The sequence below is a fragment of the Ambystoma mexicanum genome, chromosome 6p, assembly GCF_040938575.1.
Source record: "Ambystoma mexicanum isolate Mex_15411 chromosome 6p, UKY_AmexF1_1, whole genome shotgun sequence".
NCBI lineage: Eukaryota > Metazoa > Chordata > Amphibia > Caudata > Ambystomatidae > Ambystoma > Ambystoma mexicanum.
This window is the reverse complement of record NC_090935.1, coordinates 1,062,875,114-1,062,889,637: the sequence shown is the minus strand read 5'-3', so window position 1 is coordinate 1,062,889,637 and position 14,524 is coordinate 1,062,875,114. Positions and strand designations below refer to the sequence as shown.

Below are 14,524 nucleotides of genomic sequence, written 5' to 3'. Positions count from 1 at the left end.
CACCGTGACTTTGCCCTGGAATGCAAGAAAGCCAGAGCACCTTGAGTGATGGACCCAAGGATGGCCATGACCCTGAAAAGAGAAAAATAAGCATGAAGACACCGTGAACAGCCAGTGGGGGTCGGAGGGGGTGCTGGGAAACCAAAACGTGGCCCTGGAAATGTTTTTCAAAGTGACCCTAAATTACACCATGCATGAAAACATGAAAAGGCAGGGAGCAACCCCCTGTCCCCCGAGATAGGGTTTTGGGCGGTGGGTGGGTGGTGCAATTTGCAAAAAGTGGATTGAAATAGTGCAATTGAAAACACATTTCTGCCTAAATAGGGATTAAAAAGCATTTTAACATGTCAAAAACGAGCATGTAGTTAACAGAGAGGAATAACATCCTGGAACATGTATCACAAGTTAATGGCTTCAAAGTGACGTGGAGAGTTGGAAGGAAGAGGTTGAGGTGCCTAGGAGAGGGGGTAAGAGGAGCACAAGTCCAGAGTTGCCTGTAGCACAGCCCGCCACTCTGAACAGCGGAGTGTTACCTTTCACCATAGATGAGCCTCGCCTGCTTTCTCACTATTCACTCCTGTTCATGACAGCTTTCCCAGATATTCATTTATATTTCTTTAAACATGCATTATAAACCTTTAGCGAAGTGCAGCATTTACCTGCCTCTGCATTTAAACGACAACCATTTAGTTTGATTACGAAACACAATTTTCTGTTTTGGAATTCCGGAAAGAAGGCAAGAATAGAAATTGGAACCAATTAGCAGTGTGTTCCCGACACTTCAGAATGTAGGCGAAAGTGTCAGACGTTTTCAAATCAAATCGTGAATTTAAAAGGTGTCACGAACTCCCCGCACTTGAATAATCACGGCATACTGTATTGACTGTTAGCGGCCCTGCGGAAAGTATTGCCCACGCATCCTGCGCGTTTTGCAAGCTGATTAAGTCTGTCATTTGTCCGGTAGCTGCTCACCGGGCAATAGCAACCCTCCCAAGTCAAGCCCCGGGAAGACGTGGATCGTAATAATCTGCACATCCAGGGACTGAAATACGGACTCGACGCGGCTCTTTGCGGCCCCGCTCTGAAATGCAATCACGGGGGCTCATCGGGGAACGCTGCCCCCATCTGAGATGGATAAATACTTTGCCGCGTGAACCCATGGCCCAGCGGAGGTTTGTAATCAGAGGAAGCGAGGTTTTTATTTGAAAAGCTGCAGTGCGGTCACCTTTTTAGCCACATAAAAAGTCATATTTTCAAAATGGAGCTGCGGTGCTTTACTGTGACTTTGTTGCAGGATATCGACCTTTCATTACGTCGTAGGATGTTTGTCAGCATTTCGCAAGTTTCCATAACATTGTCGCTGCGTCTCTTTTCAGAGAACGGGTATCTAAACGAGGCATCTTCAAACGCCTGGATTTGTATTTTGTTAAATAGAAGGAGTACCTAACCGGAATGCTACCAACAAGTGTTTCCAAAGCGCAGCACATAGGAACTCGAACATAACTATGCAAACACAAAACACAAAACACGCCGCACTCATCTGAACAAAATAAAATACAAACACCATCACGAAACAGGGCAATCTCTATAGTGTTGTTGTCTCAAAGGAGCACAGCCGCAAGGTGCTGAGGTTGCACTGGCTTGTCACCAGCACTGTGTATCTTAACGCTGGCTTATGGGCAATGCTCTCTATACTGCTAAGAATGGTGGCCTTTACTGGTTCGCTGTGTGTGGTAAAGAGTAACAGAGTGACGTTCATGACGCAGCTGAAATGGCGGGCGAACGCGCCAACGAAGGTGGCATGGCGGGCGCCGTCCCTTAGTGGGGGCTGCCCAGCCGGCCTCCTCCCCCCCACTACTCAAGAAGCAGGTCAGGGGGGCGGGGATGGGGGAGGAACACGCAGCCCGCCCCCGGAAGGGACAGGAGCGCGCGAAACGCAAGGGGCGGGGCAGGGAGCCGAGTGAGAAGCAGGCCTCATAAAGGCACGGGTTTGTTCCAGATACAAACACATTCTCCCTCGGTTCCCTGCCCCCACCGGATCGTGGATTTTGTTTCGTGGGACCCTGCAGACTCGCCGTGGCTGAAGGTTTTCGTTTTGCTGCCCAGATGGAAGGAAGGCTGCTCTGGTTCGTGTGATGCAGCATGGCGGTTCCAGTGTTCCAGCGAGGGTGTTTTTGGTTGCTGGCAGATAAGGAGTTCAAGGGATTCAAAGAGAGCAAAGGTAATGACTGCACTGTGTGGGATTAATGAAGGATAAGTGTTCATTCAGGGATGAAAAGTGCGGTTGTGCCGTATTTGTTGGCTTTTTAGTAATTTTAGCAGCAATGAGTATTCCCACGGCGGGTCGCTTGCAAGCAGGGTACCCAAGGCGGTTGTTTTGTAAAGCAAAAGAGCAGTCGCTATGCAGTAAGAAAGGACGGTCGCTGTGCCGCCCGCTTTGAGTCCTGCTTGTGATTAGGAACGTATTCTGCGTTTACCTTCGGGGATGTATATGGTTTGAGGCAATAGGAAGGGCCTTGTAACACTCGCAAAATAGATGCATGGACTGGTAAGGCTTAGTAGATAACATACTTGCGGGCCCCGTGTAACGTAGGAAGTCATTTATAATTGAAAGGCACGCTTACGGGCGGGGGTCATTGCTGGGTTCATGGCTGACTACAAACACCAGCAGGCAATGCGCCATGAGGCACTGGGTTGATGTGTGGTCTGATGTCCTAGTTTGTTTGGGTAGCACGAGGACTGGGAGCGGCCATAACCGGTTTGCGTGTTAGGGTTCCTCTCTTGCCCCCGATTTAGGCAGGTGCGACACTGATAGGAAAGGAAATGCTCGGCGCTAACTTTAGGTACGCCCCCGTTTCCTAGAGCAGACCTGGTACTCGACAGCAAACGAGAGCAGCGCGAATAGCAGCAGGGGAGGCGGGTCTGGTCGTGCTGGCTGTTGGACTTGGAGACCACTGCCTAGGTTTGGGCCAGGAGGGGCAGCAGCAGACTCTCCCTTTCCCCAGCGCCTCGATTCTCCGCAGTTTAAAGATTAACATGGCGCTTGCCACTCCCCGCAGAATACATTACTGCGTTGGTCACAAGCTTCAGCGTCATAGGTAGCGCATTTTGATAAGGTCACATTAAGGCTGCCTTTTTAGCAGTCACCCAACACTGTGTTCAGTCCTCGAGATACAATGGAGACAAAGCTTGGCTCGGAACGTTGGGAATGTTGGATGTTAAGGTGTTTTTGTTAGTGGGGAGGTGATCCAAAATAAAGGCCCTGTAGAACACGCTACGAATTGCTTAAATATGCATAGCTTACTGAGCGGTATGCCCTTGCCCGGTGGCGTGGTAAGGGGGGTAATGTGGCCATGGGGGTGGATCTAAGCCGTTGCCACAGTGCGGGATAAGGGCTGTGACTTGTCCCTTGCTTCAGGGATCGGTAATGGGCTGAGGGATCGTTTTCTTGCAGGCGGGAACAGGGGCTGACTCAGTAAGGAGAATGTCGTGGGGTTGGCTGCCATGGCACCAGCGCTTGGGGGGCCGAAACTAGGTGCGATTGGGGTGAGCAGAGGGTTGGGCAAGGTTCGGACAGAGGGGGGCGGGAAGGGCATTGCTGGGATGAGGGCTGGCATATGGAGCGGGGGAAGGGGAGTCTTGTTTATCACTGCGTGTGGGTTATTTGCCCTATGCCTGTGTGTGTCGGACATCGTGTTTGGGGCAACCACGGTAATGCGACCACCCTTTTAGCCAGCTGGCCATAGCGCGGCCCTTGGGCACGGAAGCACAACGGAGGGCGCGCACACTTGTTGTGGTGCAGCGGTTTAGGGCGCATTGTTTGTAGTGATGTGGTACAAGTTGTCTTCGCGCGGGGCAACGTGGCAGGGTGGGTGGGGTTCTTGCTTGGATCGCCGCATTCCTAATGGGGATTGATGTTATTCATGGGAGGCTGGCGATTTTAGAGTGCTAATTTGAGGATGCCACTAACACAGTATAGAATACAGGTCGAGCTCGGGGTTTTGAATGGGGGACACACCTGGTAAGTGCGGGTTTGGAAGTGCCATGGGATGGGGCTTTTGGGGGTTTGGTCCATGCTGGGGCGAGGCGGTTGCAGGGTGGTAAGTACGGGAAGCTGCATTTACAAGGGTCAACATGAGTTAAATGCGGAAGGTTTGGCACGTGTTGGAACAAGGATGAAGGTTTGGGGGATAGTTCTTTATTTACCAGGAATGGCCTACTTTGTTCGAACACATTTGGTTGCCGTGCGGGCCGCATGTCGAATTTGGTAAACGGGGCCTTCTTTGTATGTTCCGTGGGCGGAAAATGCTATAACAAAAATATTCAAACTCAGCGCGGCGCAGGGCTTGTGGTGAATTACCTGGCATGGAGCTCATTCAGGGGGCGCGTGGCGTTGTAGGGTAGGAAAATGTTATGTCAAGGGGGGGAAGACGAGAGTAAGAGGTGGGGGGACAAAGAGCTTGCAATGCCTTGTTGGTAAGTGTTAAGACTGAAATAAGTTGACCTCCAACCAAAGGAAAGGTACAAAATAATATTTTAAAACAGCGCAGTTTCTTTATATATGAATTCAACCTTAAACCACTTCCATGGCACTGCTGACGAGTTACTTCACTATGCGGCCAATAGTTTTGACCAGTGTTGGGAGCAAGACCACACAGAGCACCACACATTCGCTTCGAGCCCCCTCACCCCGTGCAGAGAATGGCGGGGGATTGGGGTGCTCGGTCCGGCGAAACAGGGAGTAAGGGGGCACAGTATTAAGGGGTACAGAACCAGACACCGGGAATTGGGGGGGGGGCAAGGGTGAGAGCACTAATACCACATTCAAGCATGATCTGTAGGGCAAGACAGTTCTATTAAACCAACCAGTTAAGCATCACAAGGTAACGTGCCGCAAGAGCTAAGTGCGGATTAACGGAGAGGCATCTCCTGGAGGGGGCAGTAGAGAATCCACTCGAATTCACTGGAACTAATTTCAAACCCACTCAAACAAACTACACGTAAGGGCATTGCGTAATTAAGTTAGGGTTGCCCCAAGACGTAGTTTCAAAATGGAGCATTAAAAAAAAAAAAAAATACAGGGCTCTTTAAACCTTTCTCGACATGAACGAAATTAGGTATTTGCCTACCCCCTCACAATTACAAACCAACCTGACCTAGGTCTAGGTCCTCAACCCGGCAATGGCAACAAATGGAATATCCTCAGCGCAACTCGTACACCCCCCCTCAGACCCAGACCCCCCTCCCCCGGTGCGTTTACTTCACTGCTGCCTGGGAGTAGGATGCGCAGGCTGGCAGGGGAGGCAAGGCCTTGGAAGGACCGGGGTGTGGGGGGGACAAGGAGGCCATACACCAACCAAGGAGCAACGGAGCGAGGGGAGTAAGCGGAAGGGTTGGCTATGGAGCGACCTGTGCAGGTTGGGGGAACTCTCTGCCGCCGGCAACCAGCAGAGAGTCTTGGAGGAGTCACAGGTCGAACCCTGTAGCAAAGTACTGGCAGGCCCATAGGGGAATGCTCAGCCAACAGCTTAGATATTACGGCGCCCCAAGAGTACTAGGCTCAGGGGAGGCCCTGGGAAAAAGGGGAGGGACGTAGGGGACTTGGGAGCCAATTCCACGCCCAAAATTGCAGGGAGGGGGAAATCAACATAAACTCACAATCAAGGCCATCAAGGGAAGTCGGTCGGGGGGGAGCAAGAGGAGACTACGGGGGGCTCAGGTAACGGTGACAAAATAACAGCAAGGGAAAGTCTTCACGGAAGGAGGGGGGCATGAGGGGGAGGGAGGTGGAGGATCCAAGATAGGGCGGCTAGGCGAATAGAGGGAACAGGGGGGAGGAAGCCAGCCCCAAGGAATAAGGGGGGCAAGGACCAAAAGCTGGGGGACAGGAGACGGGGTACGGAAGAACAGGGCTGGGAAGTCTGCCTCTGGGGGGAAATGGAGCTAGGATATGGAGGGGCAGAAACGGCAGGGAAGGGGTGGGGTTTGGCGGGACCCTAAAAACTGGGGACCTGGTGAGTGGAGGAGCGAGGGAAAGGAAGGAAGGAGGAGGGATAGGGTACACTGAAGAGATATTACGCTGGCGGGGGGGCACTGGGCCAGACTCCACAGGGAGGCTGGGGGGAGAGGGAACTGGGAGGATTTAGGGGCTCGGCAAGACGGAAGGGAGACATGGGGGGCAGCATAGATAGGATAGGGCTTCTGGTACAAGCGGCACTTGGGGGACTGAAGGGGGGACATATAGGCAGGCAGAAAGGTGTGGGCCGGCACCGGAGGTCGGGGTCAGCCTTAACGTACGGATGTGGGATATGTGTAGCGTTGGGGCACTTGTGGTGGTGCCGGTATAGGAACCTGATTACTAGCGAGGCACCGCGTGGCTGCCGGTTTTATCTAGACCCAAACACCGGACACGGTGAAGTGTCGGGGGAGGAGGGAGCAGGGGATTCCCAACAAAGACCTAGAGAAAAGGGGGGGGGCTATGCCAAAAGTCGCTCATGGGAAATCTAAAAACGGCCAGGGGTAGAGAGAGGTTAATAGCAAGGGCCGGGCTCAACCTGAGGCATCCACCGGACGAGGAGGGTAAGGGAGAGGGGGGGGGGCAAGGGATACCTAGGTAGCCGCACACAGAGTAGTATACCTGTGGTGGTGAATGACGGATCGCCTGTAAGATAACTCCAAGACTTTATGCAAAATAAAGCTGCTGAGGCATTTTACTCTTCCAACTTTACAAGGTGTCTGAGTTGTTTCTTCAACATGTGATGTATGACATATGCCGGGGGTATGAGGGGAGGAGAGGGGGGTTAGGGGCCAGGTCATGGAGGAGGGGGGGGAGGACAAGGCACTGGGGTGCCCACGCTAAGCAGGTGTAATCGAAGAGACAAAATTCATCGGGACTCAACAGTTGGAACGATGGAGAGTAAACGCCCCAGTCATAACCTGGGCATTTGTCCCTACTTATCCCAACATACTTGCTTATTCCATTCGCCACCCATGCTCCCCCACCAAGGAAAAAGGCGCAGAATGAAAAATTCATTCTTTGTTGGCATAAAAGGCCACAGATTTATTTTCACAACATTGCTAAAAACTACAAGATTCCAAAACACTGCAAACCAAATAGTTCTGAAGGTGCAGCGACCAGCCGACTGTTCTGTGTCCAAACCTAGCTTCACCCTTTTCCAACCAAGTCCACTGTAGGCCAAAGCTCCCCCAACCATTCTTGTCTGAACCCCACCTGCCCTTGCAGGTGTTCCTGGGTTGGAGGAGTGCCCTTTTGTCCGGGAAAGTCGAGCCTCATCGACACCTCCAGCACCCTTGCCGTTTAGGCCTCAAAGGGGCCCTGATCACGAGAAGAGCGAAAACCCTTGCCGTTTTTCCACGGCTCGTTAGTAGTCCGTTTAGTGCCACTGGTCGAAACAAACACCGCCTCGCCGTTCTGTGACAGCAGCAGCAAGGCCTTTCAATTCCGCCGTCCTTATGCAGGGTCGATGGGAGGTAAACAAAACTGCTTCCTCCTTCCTTGGCTGTCAGGTGTCCCTGGACTGCAAAGTTCCACCAACCAAATGCCCAGCTGCTTATAAGCCCCCTGGCCTACCCATTTCTTTAGTTTTAATTTCACGGGCAAACTTGCCCAGTTTGGTGGGCTTCCTGCCCCTCGCTTGCTCACACTCCTCCCCCCTGCCCAGGGGGGAGGCAGGAGGACGCTGCCCTGTTATTTGGGTGCCTCCTCCAGTTTCTCCGTCGTCACCTCCAGAACAAACTGAATGAATTGTTGCTTTAACGTGTGTTTGGTTTTCTAAAAAGTCCAATAACAAAAAGCCTGTGTGATTTTAGAAGTGGATAATGGAGCATAATGAGAGCCTGGTCGGACACAGAAGTGAAAGTAACTTTTCAAACTGAGAGAAGATGAAAGCCGTTCATCCGAGCCAACTGCTTAATAGAAATTGCCAAAAAATGTGGAATCCAGAGGCAAATGCAGGACATACACTATTAACATTGAGATGACGAATACTTTAGCAAATGTATGTTTGTTTAATTAAGGTTAACCCCGACCTTGCAGTACAGGTCTGGCATAGCTTTTCCAAAAGTACACATTGGCCCTCATTCCGAGTTTGCAGGTAAGGGAAAAACGATGCCGGATTACCGGCATCGCTTACCGCTACGGGCTATTCTGACCAACAAGACAGCTATTAGCGGCATCGTAAAGTACAATGCCGTTAATAGCGGGCTGAGTGCGCACACGCGACCCACCATGCCGGCATTAGCGGCATGCCGTAAACCGGAGTAGATCACAAGTGAGGCAAACATGCAAATAACGGCCTCATGAAGGTGGAAAAAGTGCCTACCGGCATGGCGTAAATACCGGCATCCCTGACCTGGCATAAAGAGCCCTGAGCAGTTTTTCCAACTGCTACAGGTGCACACAATAAGCACAGGTGGAGGCAATGGAGTCAGGCCCAGTACAAAAGGAGCACACCCACACACCACACCCCCTCCCACACTAAAATTATACCAATAGTAGTAGCATTACTGGAGCTGGAGGACCTGCTTGCAATGCCTCAACATCAACAACAACAACAGCCGCCACCACAGAGGAGACGCAGGAGGAGAAGGAGGGTGAGACAGGCCCAGCATGCCCCACCAGTGCAGCTACCATTACCACGCTGGCAGCCCCCAACCCCACGCATCAGAGCCACTCCCTTCAACCTAACCCCTGAGCAGATCCACACCCTGTACCGTCTGGTGCAGGACACCATCACCACCATAGTGGACCTGATACACGACGACATAGTGATCCTCATTGAAATATGCACCACAATCCCCCCTCTACTGAAGGTAGTGTCTGTGCTCCACTTCCTTGCCACAGGCACCTACCAGCACACAATGGGGCACATGCATGGCATATTACAACCCTTATTTTCCCGGATCCTAAACCAAGTGCTGGATGCCCTCCTCAAGCACAGAAGGGACTACATCTCCCTACCACGGACTCCCCAGGAGAAGTTTGATACAAAAGTTGCCTTCCATGCACTGGCAGGCATGCCAAATTGTGTAGGTGCCCTCGACTGCACCCACGTGGAGTTGGTGGTCCTGCATGCCATGCAGATGGTGTACCGCAACCGCGAGCAATACCACTCCATCAATGTGCAGATGGTATGCAACGCCAGCAAGATCATCACACATTGTTGTGCCCAATATCCCGGGTCAACTCATGACTCTTTGGTCCTGCGGAACTCCACGCTACTACGCTCCATGGAGCGACATGCTGGATGACGTGTCTGGCTGCTTGGTAAGTAGCAGGACTGGCACATGGCATTGAAAAGGGGGGAGAGATGCACACACCACCATGCTGCCAATATTGATGAGACTGCACGATGTGCACATCACCAAACATTGTGCCCCAAATCATCACATACCGTACAAGACACACAAATCCAATATGAATGAAGTAAGGTCCACACCTATCACGACATGACTAACAGGAAACCACCCCACATCCCACAACATGTGCACCACCCATCAGTGACCATCATCCTCCGTAACGCCATCCTGCACCATGCAGTGCATATGCACCATGTTGATGTCTCCAGCATATTACCACACAGGACAAGCATTCCTGGGAGTGCATCATACTGAACCTACTAGGGAATCCACAGTCCCAGTGCTGCATGTCACCATGGGAAAGCCAATGCTCATTGCCCAATATTGCACAGACTACTGCCAATTCTCACAGGACACAACACCTCACTATTTTGACACTTCCACAGCTGTATGCTTACACCATGCATGTGCAACTAGACGTCAGTGCACACCATCATCTTGAAGATGAAACCCACACCATTAGAACATGGCACAGGACACATGGAGGGACAGTAAATGATGGCAATGCATCCAGGGACATGTGCATATGGGCAACCATAAACAGCAGGCATGTGTGACTAGTACAGCTGTCCTTCATGATTCCCCTGACATTTACCTCCATTTTTCTCTCATACAGGTGATAGTGGCTATCCCTTGAAACCGTGGCTCCTCACCTCTGTCCGAAACCCACAGAACAAGCACGAGGAGGACTACAATCGTTCCCATACCCGTACCCGTGTGGTCATCGAGCAGACCTTTGGTCTGTTGAAGGCACAATTTCGCTGCCTCAGCCGGTCGGGTGGGGCACTCCTCTACAAGCATGAGAAGGTGGCCAAGATCCTCATGGCATGTGTCATGCTGTACAATATTTGCATCCGCCGGAACGTGCCCCTGACATGGAACTTCTACCACCTGATGATGATGACGGGGAGGAGGAAGATGTGGCAGGACCTCAACACGGTGCCAATGCACTGGAGGGACGTGCTGTGTGGCAGTCATTGATCGCACAATATTTCTGACACACATGTCAGTAGAGGGTGACATAATGTTTGGACATAGGGCACTGGGTGTGGGGGTACATGTACAGTATGCACTGTGAATGATTAAATGACACATGCACAATGATTAATGTCCACTCAGGTCTTCTTTTTCACACAACTGGTGTATTGAATGTAACAATATTAACGTAAGTGTCAAAACCCTCCACCATCCTCACCCCCATCCCCCACCCCCCGCAACTCCCCCACACACCGTCACCCCCTCCCCCTCCCCCACAACTCCCCCACACACCCTCCCCCTCCCCTCCCCCACAACTCCCCCACACAAGTCCCATTGAGTCCACGAAGCCTACATGAGGCTGCCATAACATTCACTCGGTACACCCAGAGCCAGGGAGTGGCATGTCTTGTCAGCGCAGTGCACGGACTAACCGGCGGAGCGGGCTGGATTGGATTGAACTGCTAGAGGATGGTGTGGCCTCCTGCTGAGGTGGTGGGGCGGGACGACCTGCCTCCAAGGCATCAGCGATGTGCCCTAGCACCTGCCGAAGTCCCGAGACCTCCTCACAGAGGCAGTTGGTGTTGTCGGTAAAGGACTGGCCCAGTGTTGACAACTCTGTACGCCACTCAACTCTGGCCTGACGGTTGTCCTCTACAAATTCTCGGATGACTGCAGTGAGTACGTCAGTCCGCTGTGTTCCCCTGGCTGCACATGTGAGTGTGCTGGGTATGTGGCTGGCATGCCCAGCCTGCTCATCCTCCCCAACACTGGATACTGGACTGATATGTCCCTGGGTGTCATCATGGGCAAACTGCTCTGGGGTGTTGGTGTTAACGGTATTGCTCGTAGATACCTGGGGGGATGCAATTTGGGTTGTGGTATGGGCAACATCCATTGTATCATCCTCAATGGTGCCCCAGATGTCATCCTGGCTGTCTTCCAATGTGAGGGGTGCCGTGGCTACCACCTCCCCAGCCACACTGGACTCCTCCGAATGGAGTGTCTGACAGGTGTCTCCAGCCAGAACAGTGGGTGAGGGGGGTGGGGGTGGTGTGCCCTCCACGGGCCTTGGCGGTACAAGTGCTTTGTGTCCCTGCAGTGGCTTGCTTGCTGGGACACGGCACCCCCTGGCTTGTCCCCTGGAAGTTGACGAATGGTTGATGTCCTCCTGGGACCTCTTACTGGGTAATGCCTGTGCATCGGTGGTGTCCTGATCTTCGCTGTCATGCTCACTGCCTGTGGGGGTGGAAGAGAGGGACGGCATGAGTGATGTTTGGATAGGCACCATACATACATTGGGACAATTGCTCATCCACACAATTTTGGGTAAGAGGCATTTGTGTTGGGAAGGGCACGTCATTTCATACATGGGTGGTAAATGCAGCCATATGTCGGAGTCACTCATGTTGGCCAGGAACAGTGCTGTCTGACATGCTCACTACTTTTTTCATGAACGCTGTGTGACTCGTGGAATTTCCTACTTTCTGTGGTATGTGTCATGTACAATATGGCCTTGCAGCAGGCATCAGCATGTGTCTCACTTGCTTCTGACTACTTTACAGGGAGTGTGTGTGTGGCTGACCATGGTGTGACTGTTTGGACAGACCTTGGCATTAACTTTCATCAGATTTGGCTTAGCAGTGTTTACTTTGGACACTCACCTTCATCAGCAGATGTCGTGGCTTCACACTCCATTTCACCTATGCCGTCAATCGATTCTGACCCAATCATGCTTGCACATGTGTCCTCCCATGGGGTGAGCTTTATGGGTGAACTAGGTCCTCCTCCAGTTTCCATGGCCTGGGCGCGATTTACAGATAAAATGTTGCGCACCCTTAGGCGCAGATCATCCCACCGCTTACGGCAGTCTTTCACCGTGCGGGGTGTGTTGCCCACTGCGCTAACCTTCTGGGCAACAAGTGCCCAGATCTCTTTTTTACACAGCACTGCCTCTCTCCTCATGTTGCTGCTGAAGACTATGGCATGCTCCTGCAAAGTGTCCACAAGCATCTGCAGTTCGTCCTGGTTAAATCTCTCCTTTCGGAGGTGGGAAGATCCCTTCTTCAGAGCTTTAGGCATTCTTGGCTTGTAGGGGGTACTTTTCAGTCAATCAGCAGTGTCCCAGGGGTCCTGTGTGCTGATGGATTGTATTTTTAAAGATGGCCGCCGTGCTCCTTCCCGTTCCTGTGTGATGACGCTATTTCCGGTTCCGTTATTTAGCAGTGACTGGAAATAGAGGTGTTCGCTAATTACGGTCACCGCTATTTACAGTCACCGCTAATGTCGCCTTGCGCTATGTCGGAAGTGTAATCTGCGCCCAGCATCATGCCGTTAAGGGCTTTTTGGGAGCCTTTTGCAGCATGGCGCTAGGTACCTTACCGGCATGGTGCAAATCTCGTGCCCGCAAAGTCATTATAGTCCTTAATTAGCGGACTGGTGCCAGCACGGACATGCTATTTGCGCCATGCCGGTAAGGGACGTTACTTACCTCCAAACTCGGAATGAGAGCCATTGTTTCGGTCCTTGTGGTAAGATGTGTGAACTCCTAATTATGCGAAAATTACAAAAAGGCATCAACTATTTATGTTCTAAACAGAGGTTGCACAAATGGAGGAAACAATTATTCATTCAGAAAGACACTGATTTCACATTGGAAACAGCATGAAATATAAAGGTTAAGAAAAAATGGCGCTAGACAGACACTCACCGCCCTGAAGAAATGCACATATCGCCCCATGTGAATGGATTTACCAAGAGTGAGCAAAATATTTTCGCACACAAATCCATCTGACACGTTCCACTGATCACATGCTAGTGTGATGTCTTTAAGCTTGAAAAACTCCCACACAATTGGTAACAAAGGAGGTATGGGGTGGGACACGTGAGCTTGTTCAGCAATGGCTACCTTTTTTGGGAGTCTCTGTTCACGACACAACAACAACGCATAATAATACATTTGATTGCTAATGTTAAACCATAAAAGTAATCACCTGCAATGCTTGAGAAAATGCTGATCTTGAGAAACAGTACCAATAGGAGGAAGCACCTAAGGAGAGAGCCTGTGTATTCCTGCAGTCATTAGTGCTCTCAGCCATTTTAAAAGTCTGCGGCTCTGAGACAGTATCCTGCACCACCAAACCTGAACATCAAGAGGAGCTGCAGACTGAGCTGGAAACCAGAGCTGTGGGAGCGACCGAGGAGGCTGCGATCCCACCCCTAATACTCATGTTACCGCCGTTGATTAACCAAAGAAGGGTAACATATTGTCCTTAAGTGTGACAAGCAGTGCAGAATGCTCAGATATGACTTTTGATGCATTTAAAGCTGGTTCCTAATGAAATCCACCACATGCCAGCAACTACTAACGTAACCCACAGTCATGATGTGAGTGCAGAAGCTATGTGGAAAAGCAGACACTATATCTACTGAAAGTTAGGTGTTCACCTGCCCTTGAAGTGGACAAGGCACACACACAATCCAATCAAGGACCAGCTTTGCCACCAAAAAATCACATCAACATATTTAGGGTTCTAAGGGCGGGTGGGAGGACCTTGGACTCTGTTAGGCAGAATCCTGTGCAGTGCCCTTAGGGACCACTACACACAATTAAGACTACAGGTGGCAATACAAGTTTTACCTTTGGTACAAGCCTGTACTACTATGTTAAAGTGGTAGCAGTAGCGGAGCAGCCAGGCTTATCTCAGGAGTATATGAGCAGGAGTAGAGATTACACAAAGAGACCACAATTACTGTAACTCAAGCAAAAACTCACTCAAGGTTTCAGGTAAAAAAATATAAGTACATTTATTTTTAAACCATTTGTTATAAACACAACACTTCTATTAATTCAAAATCACACGTAAAATACACTACAAAAAAAACAATTCACTTTGGTACACTCTAATTCAAGGTAAGTACTCTATGTTTTAACGGACCGGTGTTGTGAAACAAAAGACGTTACCGGGAATACGTATGCGATCACTTTTTAACAGTAATGACAGTTCGGTCTTACTAAAGAAACGCGTATCTGCGGCAAGAAATGTTACCGGGGCAAAAACAGATTTAGCACCTGAGTTAACCACAGAGAGAGTTGAGGGTAAAAATCATAAGCAATACTTTTATCAAGGCAGACAGAATCAGAGAACACTCGTTGACATAAATTCAAGAG

The 14,524-nt window shown here is 50.8% G+C and overlaps 1 long non-coding RNA gene across 1 annotated transcript in view; it reads left to right on the top strand.

The window, feature by feature from the left end:
- Positions 1-1,989: 1,989 nt before the first annotated feature.
- LOC138511009 (uncharacterized) overlaps positions 1,990-14,524 on the top strand; it is a 51,597-nt gene continuing 39,062 nt past the window's right edge. Inside the window, exon 1 of the long non-coding RNA XR_011280534.1 lies at positions 1,990-2,221. This is a non-coding gene — a long non-coding RNA (uncharacterized lncRNA). The remainder of the gene's footprint in view (positions 2,222-14,524) is intronic.